Source organism: Bufo gargarizans, chromosome 7 (genome assembly GCF_014858855.1).
Source record: "Bufo gargarizans isolate SCDJY-AF-19 chromosome 7, ASM1485885v1, whole genome shotgun sequence".
NCBI lineage: Eukaryota > Metazoa > Chordata > Amphibia > Anura > Bufonidae > Bufo > Bufo gargarizans.
In genome coordinates, this window is record NC_058086.1 from 27,553,096 (window position 1) to 27,571,141 (window position 18,046).

The 18,046-nt window shown below is 48.1% G+C and overlaps 1 protein-coding gene across 6 annotated transcripts in view; it reads right to left on the reverse strand.

Annotated features, from left to right (window-relative positions):
- The window catches only part of OSBPL9 (oxysterol binding protein like 9), a 104,201-nt gene that overhangs the window by 51,143 nt on the left and 35,012 nt on the right, over positions 1 to 18,046 (reverse strand). The window lies entirely within an intron of this gene.

Here is an 18,046-nt window from a genome sequence, read left to right on the forward strand (position 1 = left end):
GAATGGAGCCTTACAGGGGGGTTATCAATGACAGGGGGTGATCAGGGTAATCAGGCTGATCACCCCCTGTCACTGATCACCCTCCCTGTAAGGCTCCATTCAGACATCCGCATGATTTTTTACGGATCCATGGATACATGGATCGGATCCACAAAATGCATGCGGACGTCTGAATGGAGCCTTACAGGGGGGTTATCAATGACAGGGGAGTGATCAGGGAGTGCTATATGGGTGATCACCCGCCTGTCATTGATCACCCCCTGTAAGGCTCCATTCAGACGTCCGCATGTGTTTTGCGGATCCGATCCATGTATCCATGGATCCGTAAAAATCATGCGGACGTCTGAATGGTGCCTTACAGGGGGGTGATCAATGACGGGGGTGATCAATGACAGGGGGTGATCAGGGAGTGTATATGGGTGATCACCCGCCTGTCATTGATCACCCCCCTGTAAGGCTCCATTCAGACGTCCGTATGCTTTTTGCGGATCCGATCCATGTATCCGTGGATCCGTAAAAATCATACGGACGTCTGAACGGAGCCTGACAGGGCGGTGATCAATGACAGGGCGGTGATCAATGACAGGGGGGTGATCAATGACAGGGGGTGATCAGGGAGTTTATATGGGGTGATCAGGGGTTTATAAGGGGTTAATAAGTGACGGGGGGGGGGGGTAGTGTAGTGTGGTGTTTGGTGCGACTGTACTGACCTACCTGAGTCCTCTGGTGGTCGATCCTAACAAAAGGGACCACCAGAGGACCAGGTAGGAGGTATATTAGACGCTGTTATGAAAACAGCGTCTAATATACCTGTTAGGGGTTAAAAAATTCGGATCTCCAGCCTGCCAGCGAGTGATCGCCGCTGGCAGGCTGGAGATCCACTCGCTTACCTTCCGTTCCTGTGAGCGCGCGCGCCTGTGTGCGCGCGTTCACAGGAAATCCCGGCCCTCGCGAGATGACGCGTATATGCGTCGTCGTGCGCAGGGCTGCCACCTCCGGACCGCACATCTGCGTTAGGCGGTCCGGAGGTGGTTAAAATGAATGGGGTTGTGTGCTGTCCGTGGAGAACACGTACAGCACACGTCCGTGAAACACAGACGTCTGCATGAGGCTTTTTTTTTATGTTTTGGCTCACAATAAGGGTCCATTCACATGTCTGCAATTTGCGGACCCATTCACTTTCAATGGGGCTAGAATGGATACAAATCCACATTTCCTTCATCCGCATCCACATTTTTGGGATCCGCATCCGTTTTTTCAGGATCCGCAATTTCGATATGAAAAAAATAGAACATGTCCTATTCTTGTCCGCACTTGCGGACCAGAAAAGGCATTTTCTATTATAGTGTCTGTGATGTGCGGTCCGCAAATTGCGGATCGCACATTGCAGGTGTCCGTGTTTTGCAGATCCGCAAAACACTTACGGACGTGTGAATGGACCCTAAAGTAAAACCTCACACCTCCGTGTCTGAGCTTAAGGCCTCTTTCACACAACCGTATGGCTTTTTCAGTGTTTTGCGGTCCGTTTTAAACGGATCCGTTGTTCCTTTTTTTATTTCCATTTCGTTTTTCCATATGGCATATACAGTATACAGTAATTTCATAGAAAAAATTGGGTTGGGCATAACATTTTCAATAGATTGCTCCGCAAAAAATGGAATGGATACGCAAGACATACGGATGCATTTACGTATGTGTTCCTTTTTTTTTTTGCGGACCTATTGACTTGAATGGAGACACGGAACGTGATTTGCGGGCAATGATAGGACATGTTCTATCTTTAAACGGAATGGAAAAACGGAAACGGAATGCAAACGGAGTACATTACGTTTTTTTTTGCGGAACCATTGAAATGAATGGACCGCATACGGAACACAAAAAAATCGGCCCGCAAAACGGAAAAAAACAAAAACGGCCGTGTGAAAGAGGCCTAAATCCGTGAAACGGTGGTCAGTAATGCACCTGTGAAGCTGCCTGTGATGTATCCGTGTGTCCGTTTTTTGCATTCTGTGTGTCAGTGTTACATTCGTGTTACAAAATAGAGCATGTATCCGTGCTAAATACACGGACCGTGGTAAAACACGGATGTGTGAATTCACACATTAAAATGAATGGTCCGGTGTGCGGTTTATAAATCAGTGCAGAAATAAAACGTGCGGCTCTGTGAGCACCAGCACAGATTTCCACTGAGGATCAATGGGAGGTGGAACAGACTTGGCTTTTCAGGTGTGGAATACGTGCCAGAATCTGCATGGAAAATCCACCGCATGAACATTTACTGCCTAAGGACTTATTCACATGACCGGATTTGCTTTTTCACTTCAAAAGAAATGTCCTATCCTTGTCCGCAAAATTGACAAGAATAGGACATGTTCTATCTTTTTTTGCGGGTCGCGAAGTGGAACTACAGATGAGGACAGTACACGGTATGCTGTGGCATCTTTTACAGCCCCACTGAAATGGATGGATTTTTTTCACCTGCCATATACTACACTGTACACTACTGTAGAAGCAGTGTACGTAGAGGACAGCAGCAAAAACTGATCACACTCCGTCTCAAGCAATACCGACGCGTTTCCTCAATACATCTGTTTTCATGAAATATTTGCTCCATAAATTTGGCTATAGTGCCTGGGCTGGAGGTACAAGCTGGGTAATAAATAGCAGGGTGCTCCTATTCACCACTTAAAGAAGTATTCCCATCTCAGACAATAGGGAAATATCACTAGGATATGCCCCTATTGTCTGATAAGTGCGGGTCCCACACCGAGTACGTGGCGGGGAGAGTGGAGGCTGGAGGACCCCGGGTTTCCCACTGCCAAGCGCTCTCCCCATACAAGTGAATGGGAGCGCTCCCATTCATTTCTATGGGGCCGACTCTGCTATTTTCTGCCGGCGCGCCCTCCACCACCTTCCCCACTCCGTTCTCGGTGTAGGTCCCAGCGGTAGGACCTGCACCTATGAGACAATGGGGGCATATCCTAGAGATATGCCTGCACTGTCTGTGATGGGAATACCCCTTTAACCCCTTTCTCTCTCAGCTTAGTGGGAACGCTGGATAGAACATCAGCTTCTGCTGCCAAATTCAGAAAGGGAGGAGTTCGGGGATAAATAAAGTATTTGTCAGGCCCCAGGTGTAGAGACTTGGCATCTGTGTGATGTCTATGCCAAGAAATAATAGCTTACCTTTTAAAAGCTTTATAATAAAACCTCAGAAGTGCCCGTAACACACAGTACTGAAAAGTGGCCTTCATTAAAGGGGTTGTGCAGCTTGTGGTTTTTTTTTTTATTATTATTATTTTTTTTTTTTTTTAAGAGGACCCGTTACCACAAAATGCAGTGGAGGAGAAGCTGATTAATGTATAGTTCTGTGGGAAAACATTCTGTAAAATGTGTAATTTATACATATAAAGCTATATTTTTTTTTTCTATACTCAGAAGGGGTTGTGAAGGAGAGTGCACCGCACATGCAAGGCCGCCCTCCATTCATTTCTATGGTACTGTCTCCCCCCCTGTAAATGATGTGGGCACAGATGGTACTGTCTCCCCCCCTGTAAATGATGTGGGCACAGATGGTACTGTCTCCCCCCCTGTAAATGATGTGGGCACAGATGGTACTGTCTCCCCCCCTGTAAATGATGTGGGCACAGATGGTACTGTCTCCCCCCCTGTAAATGATGTGGGCACAGATGGTACTGTCTCCCCCCCTGTAAATGATGTGGGCACAGATGGTACTGTCTCCCCCCCTGTAAATGATGTGGGCACAGATGGTACTGTCTCCCCCCCTGTAAATAATGTGGGCACAGATGGCACTGTCTCCCCCTGTAAATAATGTGGGCACAGATGGTACTGTCTCCCCCTGTAAATAATGTGGGCACAGATGGTACTGTCTCCCCTGTAAATAATGTGGGGACAGATGGTACTGTCTCCCCCTGTAAATAATGTGGGCACAGATGGTACTGTCTCCCCCTGTAAATAATGTGGGCACAGATGGTACTGTCTCCCCCTGTAAATAATGTGGGGACAGATAGTACTGCTTCCCTGTCTCTCCCCGCTGCAGACTCATTCGTTCACACCGCCTCATGCACACCGCCCCCTCTCTCGATCTTGTGCCTCTCACTCCTGTACTTACTAAACTCCGTACACACTGGTAGACAGACAGTCTATGACATGACAATGGCCAGAATGAGACGGTCATTTCCAAACAAGTTTTTTCACAATAAGGCAGCCTGTCTGGAAAGGTGTCCTGGATAAACGCCCTACCGCCCACTATAAAGATAGTAAAATGATGCAGTGCCAAACCCACTTGCTATACAAATAATCAGAACTGTATTTTCGGGTGGACATTAACTTTACTACTAACCAAAAGCTGTGGGGTATAAAACCCATTCTGTTTGAGTCAGATTAAGATGGACTTAAATCTGGATGTAAATTCCAAGCTTTGCCTTGTAAGCAGCCCCTGCTATTAGCACTGATAAATAATACATGAGGAGTATCTGCCCTGCGCCCCATCTGACACAGCATAAATTACTCCATTCCTAAGGATGAGCTGCTCTCTTTATGGCTTGCAAATTATGCCCTGTATTGCAATCCATCCATATTGGGGGGGGGCGCGCTTATTGCTGCAAAGCTGCTTGGCTTGTGGACGTGAGCTACGATATGTGGGACAGCTGGGGGATCTCTGACAGGCACCATGGATTTATGGAAACATAACGCAAGAAAGATTAGCGGATAAGACCTTCTCTTCATCAGCGCTGTATGAGAGATATTTTCATGATTTGTTTGCCACACTCATTGGGAAGAGTAATGGAATAGAACATGCACAAAGGGGGGAAAAAAATGAAAAATTAGTCCATTTTACACCATGAAAATACTGTAAGCTAAAATGTATTTTAAAAAGTGCAGCGATTCCTGGGGTCTAGAGGAGCACGTTATCTGCAGCAGATGGAGGGGATGCACGGATTCCTCTGCCTCTGTATATACTGTGGTATATACTGCTAAGGGCCAAACTTCTGAGAGCTTTACATGAGCAAAGACTATTAAAGGGGTGGTCTGCAATAATGAAAGAACTTGCCAAAAGCCACTGCATGCCATGAAATAGAAAATGGGCCTATATAGGGGTGGGCGATATGGCCTAAAATCTATATTGCGATATAATTTTAAGCATGTGCGATATGCGATATATATTGCGATATATTGTTTTCTATATTTGGGGGGGGGGGGGTGTTTAAATTTTTTTTTTTTTTTTTTTTTACTTTTTATTTATTAACTATTGGCCTCCTTAAGGGCTAGAACCCTTGTCATATTCACCCTAATAGAGCTCTATTAGGGTGAATAGGACTTTGCACTCTCCCTGCTCATAGTGCACACAACAGCAGGGAGCTGACCATGGCGCCAGCCTCTCATGTGCTCCCCCAGCCTCTTATCTGCCCCCCAGCCTCTGATCTGCCCCCAGCCTCTGATCTGCCCCCCCCCAGCCTCTGATCTGCCCCCCCCAGCCTCTGATCTGCCCCCCCCCAGCCTCTGATCTGCCCCCCCCAGCCTCTGATCTGCCCCCCCCCCCAGCCTCTGATCTGCCCCCCCCCCAGCCTCTGATCTGCCCCCCCCCCCCAGCCTCTGATCTGCCCCCCCCAGCCTCTGATCTGCCCCCCCCAGCCTCTGATCTGCCCCCCCCCAGCCTCTGATCTGCCCCCCCCCAGCCTCTGATCTGCCCCCCCCCCCAGCCTCTGATCTGCCCCCCCCCCAGCCTCTGATCTGCCCCCCCAGCCTCTGATCTGCCCCCCCCAGCCTCTGATCTGCCCCCCCCAGCCTCTGATCTGCCCCCCTTCCCCAGCCTCTGATCTTCTCCCCAGCCTCTGATCTGTCCCCCTTCCCCAGCCTCTGATCTTCTCCCCCAGCCTCTGATCTTCCCCCCTTCCCCAGCCTCTGATCTTCTCCCCCAGCCTCTGATATGTCCCCTCTGGTAACGCAAACCCCCCCTCCCTCCCTCCCCAGTATTAATCATTGGTGGCAGTGGCCACAGGGTCCCCCTCCTCTCCCCCATCATTGGTGGCAGTTTGCAGTTCCGATCGGAGCCCCAGCAGTGTAATGCTGGGGCTCCGATCGGTTACCATGGCAGCCAGGAGTCAAGCTACTGAAGTCCTGGCTGCCATGGTATGTTAGTGAGCAGAGAGCAGCGCATTATACTCACGTGGATATAAAATGTGCCATTTTATATCCATCAGGCTGGTATAAGTCAACCTTCTGTATGTAAGTAGCCTGCTGCTTTGTTAAATAAAGAGGTATCCTTTATAAAAAAAAAAAAAAAATATATTTTTTTTAACAAGGAAGTCTATGTGTGACCTATGCCATAGGTCACATCTTCCGATTCCTTGCTGCAATTGCTCTGCTAGATTTATGTCAAGCTGGCAGCACAGGGAGGCGTGCACTCTCTCAGGGGGCATGTCCTCTCTGCTGCAGCCGAGGTCGCAGTTGAAGGATGGAACTGAGCATGCATGTCAACCTCAGTGAGCTGGACAGAGAATTTAGAAAAACGGTAAACAGCAGGAGGCGCCATATGGATAGATTTCTGTGAATATATTTTTTAAAGGGAACCTGTCACCAGGATTTGGGGTATAGAGCTGAGGACATGGGTTGCTAGATGGCCGCTAGCACATTCGCAATATCCAGTCCCCATAGCTCTGTGTGCTTTTATTGTGCAAAAAAAAAAAAAAAAATTGATACATGTGTAAATTAACCTGAGATGAGTCCTGTCCGTGAGATGCGTCAGGGACAGGACTCATCTCAGGTTAATTTACATATGTATCAATTTTTTATTTATTTTTTTACACAATAAAAGCACACAGAGCTATGGGGACTGGATATTGCAGATGTGCTAGCGGCCATCTAGCAACCCATGTCCTCAGCTCTATACCCCAAATCCTGGTGAATGGTTCCTTTTAAGTACATGCAATTACAAAAGTATTCAGATCCAGGTGCTGGTTTGAAAAATGTTGAATATTTTTCTTAGGGCAACAACTTAAACAAACAAAAGCACAGAAAATCACAGTTTTCTACTCAAAACGTGTTGGGGGGGAGAAAACAAAAACAAAAAACACTTAAATTGGCATTCTGGTAGAGTGCCAACCCCTTCTTCAGTTCAAATCTAATTGTAATGATAATTGGCAACTTGGTATTCTACTGTGGACTGCAGAACAGAACGTCCCTGGGCCTGTGTCACCATCTCTGCCTCAATGTCAGCGTTACTGAAAACAGGCAAAATAACCTTTTTAACCCCTAACAGTCACATAAATTTTTTTGAAAAACTCTCCCAAAAATGTAATTTTTTTTAATTGTTGATTTTTAATTGATGTCTGAAGCATATCTAGTAGGTGAATTAAGTGCATTATAACCCTTTAGTGACATAATTCATATTAGCCTTTCTGCCAGTTAAAACCAGATATGGTAACATATGGGGTCATTTATCAAACTGTAAAGTAGAACTGGCCAAGTTGCCCATTTTCCAAACGAGCTGTCAAAAATGAAAGGTGGAATCTGATTGGTTGCTACGGGCAATTAAGCCAGTTCTACTTTACACCAGTTTGATAAAGGACCTCAATCTTTTTTGCTAATCTGTTTTTTTGTTTTTCCAACCGCAGAATTTTTTCTTAATGCTGCAATCCTGGTCTTGTTTTAAACACACATTGTCAGCTACCAAACATGACTAGGCTAGCTGCTACACAGCCCTGAGATATAAAGGGTTATAATAGCTCTCCCCACCCTCCACTCTACTTGGGCTGAACTATTAGGTCCTTTTCTCAAAGCCTGAGCGGAGCTGGGGCAAAACTGTTAGGGGGTTGAAGGGGTTTTGCAGTTTGCTTCAGCATTCTTTAACATAATCATTTATGAAAATAGCTGTAATATTGTAAGGCATTTCCTTTACTTGCTCAAAGCACTGGGGGAATAACTGGATACAGAAATGAGTGGAGCTCACCAAATGCCTTAGGGCACTTTCACACTAGCGTTTTTCTTTTCCGGCATAGATTTCCGTCACAGGGGCTCTATACCGGAAAAGAACTGATCAGGTATATCCCCATGCATTCTGAATGGAGAGTAATCCATTCAGGATGTCTTCAGTTCAGTCGTTTTGACCGATCAGGCAAAAGAGAAAACCGTAGCATGCTACGGTTTTATCTCCGGGGAAACTGCATTTTTCCCCATAGGAATGTATTAATGCCTGATCCGGCATTCAAAATACTGGATCCGTCCTTCCGGCCTGCGCATGCACAGACCGGTAAAAATGTGAAAAAAAAATTACAAGACTGATCTGTCTGTCCGCATGACAAGCGGAGAGACGGATCCGTTCTTGCAATGCGTTTGCGAGACGGATCCGCATCCGTCTCACAAATGCTTTCAGTCACATCCAAATTAGCGGATCAGGCGGGCAGTTCTGACGACTAAACTGCCCACTAGGGCTGCACGATATGGGAATTTTGTGTGATTGCGATTAGGGCCCAAAAAATTGCGATAACGGTATGCGATGCGATATTTTAAGGGAATTGTGCTAGAGGTCTATTTGCTTGGATTTTCAAGGCAAAAGCACACACAAATTACTGATAATGCAGAAATGTAGTTATGCTTAAAGGGAACCTGTCACCGGGATTTTGTGTACAGAGCTGAGGACATGGGTTGCTAGATGGCCGCTAGCACATCCGCAATATCCAGTTCCCATAGCTCTGTGTGCTTTTATTGTGGAAAAAAAACGATTTGATACATATACAAATTAACCTGAGATGAGTCCTGTATGTGAGATGAGTCAGGGACAGGACTCATCTCAGGTTAATTTGCATATGTATCAAATCGTTTTTTTTTCCACAATAAAAGCACACAGAGCTATGGGACTGGGTATTGCGGATGTGCTAGCGGCCATCTAGCAACCCATGTCCTCAGCTCTGTACACAAAATCCCGGTGACAGGTTCCCTTTAACTCAAGAACTGAAATGCACAGTGTTTTTCAAAATAAAACATCTTTTACTAAATTAAATAACATATTTGCATTACTGCAAAAGTACAAAATACAAAACTTGCCATTTTCTTAATAGCGCTGCACAGAACAGATAAATAAAATAGAATAAATAAAAGAACATTTGTTCATTAAAATAACGACTTGCCTCCAGCCGCTCCCCCCTCCCCATACTGTAACTGATGTATCGCCGGCCGCGCTGTGCAGCATAGCGGCCGGCGATACATCCGTGTCAACCACGTAAAAAGACAACCATCGCTTTATAAGGCGCACTGCCATTCCCCCCCCCCACCCACTTTTGGGGGGGGGGGGGGGGGGGGGAGTTTGTCTTATAAAGCGAAAAAAATATGGTAATATAATTGCAGCATTTTTGGTTCGGCCAATTGGAGATTGCGATATGGCGATTAATTGCGATGGCGATATATTGTGCAGGCCTACTGCCCGCCGGATCACACTGCTGCAAGTGTGAAAGTAGCCTAATTTGTATTTTAAGAAAAGGTATAACTTGGGAACAGAGCCTTGGTCCAACATGAGAAAAACAGCATTTTAGGTGAACCACAGCTACAGTATGTGTCTATGCAAACAGCTGGAAAGGGAGGTTCCCTTTAAAGGGGTTATTAATAAAGTGGGCGGAGCAGGCACGTCACGTGAGTAAGAGACGTTACGCCGCCGCCCGCTCTGCCTGTTACCGGAGCTTCATTGTAAGGTAATAAAGATGCGCTGATTTAAAGTAAAAGTTACTGCCAGTTAAGGAATAGTCTACTGCTGTGAGCGGCGGGGCCGGGGCTGTTATGGGGAGGGAGAGGTATCTGTGGATGGCACTGTTATGAGGGAGGGTCTGTGGATGACACATAGCATAAGATGCTATACAGTGCCACCCACAGATCCCCCCCATAACAGTGCCACCCACAGATCCCCCCCATAACAGTGCCACCCACAGATCCCCCCCATAACAGTGCCACCCAAAGATCCCCCCCATAACAGTGCCACCCACAGATCCCCCCCATAACAGTGCCACCCACAGATCCCCCCCCCATAACAGTGCCACCCACAGATCCCCCCCCCATAACAGTGCCACCCACAGATCCCCCCCCCATAACAGTGCCACCCACAGATCCCCCCCCCATAACAGTGCCACCCACAGATCCCCCCCCCATAACAGTGCCACCCACAGATCCCCCCCCCATAACAGTGCCATCCACAGATCCCCCCCCCCATAACAGTGCCATCCACAGATCCCCCCCCATAACAGTGCCATCCACAGATCCCCCCCCCATAACAGTGCCATCCACAGATCCCCCCCCATAACAGTGCCATCCACAGATCCCCCCCCATAACAGTGCCATCCACAGATCTAGGGCTGCAGTAAACGAATATTTTTGTAATCGAGTATTCTATCGATTATATTTCTCGATTCATCGAGTAATCTAATAAGAAAAAGCTACTTAAAATAACGTACGTAATTAGGTATGTATAAAGTTATTGGTTTAGAGAGGGGTTAATGAAGGCACCTCCAAGGTGCTTCCATTAACCCCTCCAAACCAATATCTTTATACATGCCCATTGGGTTTGGAGGGGTTAATGGAAGCACCTTGGCATTAGGCATGTATAAAGTTATTGGTTTGAAGAGGTTAATGGAAGCACCTTGGAGGTGCCTTCATTAACCCCTCTCTAAACCAATAACTTTATACATACCAAGGTGGTGCCTGCAGCCTCCATTAACCACTCTCTCTCCATCTGCCTGCCCCCAGCCTCTGATCTTCCTCCCCCCCAGCCTCTGATCTGCCTCCCCCCCAGCCTCTGATCTGCCTCCCCCCCTCCAGCCTCTGATCTGCCTCCCCCCCTCCAGCCTCTGATCTGCCTCCCCCCCTCCAGCCTCTGATCTGCCTCCCCCCCAGCCTCTGATCTGACTCTCCCCCCAGCCTCTGATCTGACTCTCCCCCCAGCCTCTGATCTGACTCTCCCCCCAGCCTCTGATCTGCCTCCCCCTACAGCCTCTGATCTGCCTCCCCCCTACAGCCTCTGATCTGCCTCCCCCCTCCAGCCTCTGATCTGCCTCCCCCCAGCCTCTGATCTGCCTGCCCCCTCTGGTAACGCAACCCCCCCTCCCTCCCCCCCCAGTATTAATCATTGGTGGCAGTGGCCACGGGGTCCCCCTCCTCCCCCCCCATCATTGGTGGCAGTTTGCAGTTCCGATCGGAGCCCCAGCAGTGTAATGCTGGGGCTCCGATCGGTTACCATGGCAGCCAGGAGTCACGCTACTGAAGTCCTGGCTGTCATGGTATGTTAGTGAGCAGAGAGCAGCGCATTATACTCACGTGCGCTGTGGCCGGCGGTCGCTCCTTCTCATAGGTCTGTGCGGCGCATTGCTAATGCTGTAAGCATTAGCAATCCGCCGCACAGACAGAAGGAGCGACCGGCGGCCACAACGCACGTGAGTATAATGCGCTGCTCTCTGCTCACTAACATACCATGACAGCCAGGACTTCAGTAGCGTGACTCCTGGCTGCCATGGTAACCGATCGGAGCCCCAGCATTACACTGCTGGGGCTCCGATCGGAACTGCAAACTGCCACCAATGATGGGGGGGGGGGGGAGGAGGAGGAGGAGGAGGGGGACCCTGTGGGATATGGCCGGCAGATTCATTGGTAGTGCAGTGGCCACAGTCCCTCCCCTCCTCCTCCTACTCTGTCCTCATTGGTGTTCAGCGGCAGCCGCGCACAGTGGGGAGGGAGGGCCTCCCTCCTCCTCCTCCCTCCACTGTGCCGGCCGCTCAGTCCTGCCTCTCTGGCCTCCGGAGGACATGGAAGCGGTGAGTGAGACGCTTAATTTCACTCCCGCTCCGTGATCACGTGATTTAAACGATTCCTCGATGCAGGGAAACTGCATCGATGAATTTTTTGACTCGATTTAATCGAGTTATTCGAATAATCGTTTCAGCCCTACACAGATCCCCCCCCATAACAGTGCCATCCACAGATCCCCTCCATAACAGTGCCATCCACAGATCCCCTCCATAACAGTGCCATCCACAGATCCCCCCCCATAACAGTGCCATCCACAGATCCCCCCCATAACAGTGCCATCCACAGATCCCCCCCCATAACAGTGCCATCCACAGATCCCCTCCATAACAGTGCCATCCACAGATCCCCCCCCATAACAGTGCCATCCACAATTTGTTTTAATATGGCCTTTGAACATAATTTTTCAAGTTAAATCATATAAACCCCTTTTGTCATTTTGGTGTTTTTTCACGATTAAAATCGATGAAATTATCGACGACTAATCGATTATTCAAATAATCGTTAGCTGCAGCCCTAGTAACAACTATGTTAACGGTGTTATAGTTAAAGGATCGAGACGGTTTTACTGCCGTATATCTGGACGAATATTCTTTGTTTACAACCCTTTTTTTTTTGTACTTATGGTAGCTTACCCATTATGTTACTAGAGACCACCTTATATTAGTTGGCAACTTATCCTTTATCAGGGCCATCAGAGGGCGTGTAGGAGGTTTCCGATACGGGATCGCCCCCATCAGGGCAGCTATTCCATCTTATAGGCAGGGTTCTATAGTATAGGGTCAGAATTAGGGATAGTTCCCTCATTTATCAATTTGTCCACACCTGTGCCTATAGAACTGCCCTATGTAGGGGTGGGCAATATAGGCGATATGCGATATAAATTTGTGCCACGATATGGATTTTGTGCATATCGCCGGACCGCAATATGACCATGGAGCGGTAGCAGCATTATACTCACGTGCGCCGTGGCTCCTTCTTCTGTCTGTGCGGCGCATTGCTAATGCTTATAGCATTAGCAATGCGCCGCACAGACCTTTTAGAAGAAGGAGTGCCCAGCGGCCACGCCGCACCCGAGTATAATGCTGCTCACTGACATACCATGGCAGCCAGGACTTCAGCAGCATCCTGGCTGCCATGGTAACCGATCAGAGCCCCAGCATTACACTGCTGGGACTCCGATCGGAACTGCCCACTGCCACCAATGATGGGGGTGGGGGGGGGGGGAATCCTGTGGCCACTGCCACCAATGATTAATACTGGGGAGGGAGGGGTGGGTGGGTTTGAGTTACCAGAGGGGGCTGATAAGAGGGAGAGGCTGGGGGGCACATGAGAGGCTGTCTGCCATGGTCAGTTCCCTGCTGTTGTGTGCACAAAGCACAGGGCAGAAGGGAGAGTGTAAAGTCCTATTCACCCTAATAGAGCTATTCACCCCTAGCCCTATGTACCATTTTGGATTTTTTATATTTTTTTTCCCCACTATATCTAATTTTTTTTATTATTTTGGGTTATTTTTAATGAAGTGATAATAAAGGCTACGTTTTAACGGGTGGTAGTGTGTGAGATATCGGCAGTGCAGGGAAGCGAGGCAAGTACAATCTGTGCGAGGAGCCCGGGCATATTGGGTGGGGGGCATTATAGGTCTTGGATGATGCCATTAAGCTTGCTTCGTAAAAACACCAAACCAATAGTAATACTAAAAGTCTTCTCAAATCTATATTCTCGTTATAGTCTTTGATTCGTTCTCTGTTGCCTGATATCGGTGCGATTGGTCGACAATCCAATCAACATGCTCCATCCCAGGTTTCCCAGAGAGGCTGGTGGACATTCTTATAAAAGTACAAATCAGTCACTAAAGACTCAGAAACCGCAGCGCTGTGTGCAGAAGTAAGGAGGGCACCGTCCATTTTTCCACATCCTGTTTTGCTAAGTAAACCATACCAACGCTCGTCTCAATAGGTTTACTCGAGCAGAAGACGCACAAACATTCACATCGTCTGACCGGACAGCACAAGTTTACAACAGGACACCCATTCCTAGCCGGTAACACATCAACTTTACTCACTCCCCCGCAGGCAGCTCTCACCTTGGAAAACACGTCTCATATGTTCACCTTTAAAGGGCATCTGTCAGCAGTTTTGTCCCTATGACACTGGCTGACCTGTTACATGTACTTGGCAGCTGAAGGCGTCTGTGTTGGTCCCATGTTCATATGCGTCCGCTTTGCTGAGAAAAAGGATGCTTTAATATATGGAAATGAGCCTCTAGGAGCAACGGGGGCGTTACCATTACACCTAGAGGCTCAATTCTCTCTGCAACTGCCACGTCCACTGCACTTTGACAGGCTCAGATGTGATCATGTTTACTCTGCTTGGCCCATGTGCTGTCTGCATCCGTATGTCCATTCTGCAGCCCGCAAGGTCCTATTTCTTGGCCGTTTTAAGCATTGTTACAATGGATCCGCAAAACACATACGGTCGTGTGCATGTAGCTTTAGGCCTGATGCACACCACCATTCTGTTTTTGCAGTCCGCAAAACACGGAAGCCGCCCCCGTGTGCCTTCCTCAGTTTGTGGAACGGAGCAGGCAGCCCATTGTAGAACTGCCTATTCTTGTCTGCAAAACGAATAGGACAGGTTTTTTTGGTTTTATTGCTGGGCTACGGAACGAAGCAACGGATGTGGACAGCACATGGAGTGCTGTCCGCATCTTTTGCGGCCCCATTGAAGTGAATGGGTCTGCACCTGAGCCGCAAAAACTGCGGCTCGGATGCGGACCAGAATGGTCATGTGCATGAGGCCTTACTCTGATCTTCTGCAGCCATTTTTACCATTGATTTAAGCTCCATCACGGTCATTCAATTCCTATAAATGCTGTATCAAGGTCACAGTACTACTTACTCGCTGATTTTCGCGAGTCTCTCCAATGGCACTGCGCATGCGCGCTAGGAGACAAACCACTCCCAACAAAACTTACGAGCGCCGTTTTGGAGACTCATGCCGATGAGTAGCTATTTTAGAATGTAGCGCCGCCGCCTTTTTCAGGCTTTCAGAAGGCCCAGTGACATCACGACTAGTGTCACTGGCCTGGGCGCAGCTAAGCCACGTTCACTTCAATGGCCATTAGCCGGGCCCAGGGCAGTGATACTAGTCGTGACGTCACTGGGCCTGAGGTAAACAGCGAGATGTCCGCGGAGCTGCTGCCTACTCAAACAGCTGATTGACGGGGGTCCGACACTAGGGATCAGAGGCTGATGATCTATCCAGAGGATAGGTCACAGTAAGAAAAAGCTGCGGAACCCCTTTAAATGCATGTGCATTACAGCCCCACAGATATCAATAGGCGCCGTGTATGTATGAGAGACGAAGAAATCTCCTACAATAACTATTCATTGGTTTCTCTAGCGCCCCCCGTCTCACATGGCCTGATTGTGACGGTTTGTTATACAACTCATTTATAATGTGCGGTTCCTGTTACTTTGCAGAGCAGTTTCCCCATAGGCTGAGCCTATACATGCACAATTATCTGATCTTCTATAATTAGATCACTTGTTATAATTCTGAGTAAGTGATGCAATAGTGCTATAACCGGCACGTAATAATGATATGTGATGGATAGCACCTCAGGCGGACGGGCGAGCCACCGACATATTCCTACCCTAAAGGCGTAACATACATATTAAGCAATGTCACTGCCTCCGAACACAATCAACACAGATGAGTGCGTCCAAACGTAAAGAACTGATTAATAGCGGGTCACTTCCCGTTTCACAATCCCATGACTACCGCTCCGGGCGCCGGATATATTACACAAGCAGAACACCGCCTGCAAATCTGGAACCACCATGATGGTCGTCACCAGCTCCACACGGCCATTTACAGAAGGACTGCTGCATGACTAGTTCAATTGCCTGGTCACGGCCGCGTGACACAGATCACAGCGTGTACGAGACACTACACGTTAGGCCGAGCGATCACAGCGCCAGACGTTATTCTGGACTTCCTGGCAGCAACCACACTGAAGAGCAGTCCAGTCAGTCAATCTCAAGCCTAAAAGGGGTTAGCCCCACGATTAATGTAAAAACTGAAAATCATACATAACCTAGAACAGGGATGCACCACCTGCGGCCCTCCAGCTGTTGCAAAACTACAATCCCCAGCATACCTACATCCATTAGGGCATGCTGGGAGTTGTAGTTTTGCAACAGCTGGAGGGCCGCAGGTTGAGCATACCTGACCTAGAACATGCCAACATCTTTCTAACAAAGCCATAACCAGCCCTGCATCTCACACGAAACCAGAGATCTCCCCACTCATAGCTTAAAATAAATCAAGCAGAGCAATTGAAGCAATCAGCTTAGGGGCGTGTCCTTTCTGCTGCAGCTGAAGATTGGAACTGAGCATGTGCTTCTGCCTCAGTAAGGCGGGGCACAGAAACTAGACAAAGAGCAAACAGCAGGTGGCGCCACACAGATTTAATTGAGTAAGGCCTCATGCACACGGCCGTTGTTTGGCCCATTCACTTCAATAGCGCCGCAAAAGATGCGGACAGCACTCCGTGTGGTGTCCGCATCCGTTGCTCCATTCCGTGGCCCCGTTTTGCGGACAAGAATAGGCATTTCTACAATGGGCCGCCCGTTCCGTAAATTGCGGAAGGCACACGGGCGGCTTCCGTTTTTTTGCGGATGGAATGGTCGTGTGCATGAGGCCTAACTCCGTAGCTATAATACATTTTTTAATAACATGCAATTACAAATTGCTTCAGATCTAGGTGCGGGCGTGAAAACTGCGCCTATTTTTCATGGGACAAATCTTAAGTGATTAATATCTGGGAACAGTATACTGCAATCAACTACACAGCAAATCGCTGATAAGATCATCTTTTGGGTTATCATCATTAAAATTTATATCCAAGCCAAATAACTGAAAGGAAGACATCTGCGCAGATCGTCCAATGGACCAGGACTGGCCCGTCTGTGTCTCTCCTGCTGCAGCAAAACTACAGCTCCCAGCATGCTCTTGGAGCCTGCGGCTGTCAGGGGATGCTGGTGGTTGTAAACAGTTGGGATGTCACAGGTTGGCGACTACTGCCCTAAACAAACAGGCTCAACATATAGGGTATTCTTTACACTCCTGCACATATAGGGAATCGTTTATATGCTGCATACATATAGGACCCATTACACTCCACATATAGAGGAACCTTTATATGCCACAACATATAGGCGTCACGGTTGTTTCCGTGGCAGGTACCAGATCGGAGACTGGAAACTCGTGGGTTAAGGCTACGTCTACACAACGACATTTGTCACGCGACAATTTTTATAATGGCAGTCTATGGTGTCGCGATGCAACAGTCACAGAAAATCCATTCGAGATGGACTTTTCTGCGACTGTTGCGTCGCAGTATGTTGCAGTGCGACACCATAGACTGCCATTATAAAAATTGCCATGCAACAAAATGTTGCAGTGTAGTTGTGCCCCACCTGTCACGCGACAAATGTCGTTGTGTAGACATAGCCTAAATCGACAAGTTCACTGTGGATCTTATGGTGTCTGCAACACCCCTTGCCTCAGCTGTTGCTTGTTGGTAAATTACCTTCCCCATAAGTAGCCGCTTCTCATTCTCGGAGGTGCGGTTTATAGATGGTCTTCCTGCCGTCTTACCAGCTGGTCGGCTGTACTCTGTGCGGCTTCTGGAGGTACCAGTTTTCTACTTTCAGATAAGTCTTGTCTTTTATTATTGTTTTGTGTTTGTATCTGGGCCTGAGACAGAGAGACTTCCATTTGTCCATCTGGGGAGGAAAGGGTTGACTCTGGTCCTAACCTCATTCCAGGGCCTTATAGGGATACAAGGGCCTAGGTATCCTGCTTATAAATATTCCTACCTTCACGGTCTATTCATATTGATGGGTAGTCAGGGCCCGGATTAGGGTCGTCTAGGAGGAGGTGTCCTGTTCCCCTTCGCTCCTGTGTTTAAGTGTGGAGTTCTTCCCTCACACTGATCGTGACAATAGGGGGCTCCTACTCCGGACATGGAGGAGACCCTTTATACACTGCACATATAGAGGACCTTTATATGCCACAACATATAGGAGACTCTTCATACACTGCACAAATAAGGGACCCTCTATATACCGTGCAGATAACTGGCTCTTTATACACACACCTATAGGCGGCTTTATATGCCGTATACACATTTGCAGGCAGATATCACAAGCCATCTTTCCCCTTAATGCACA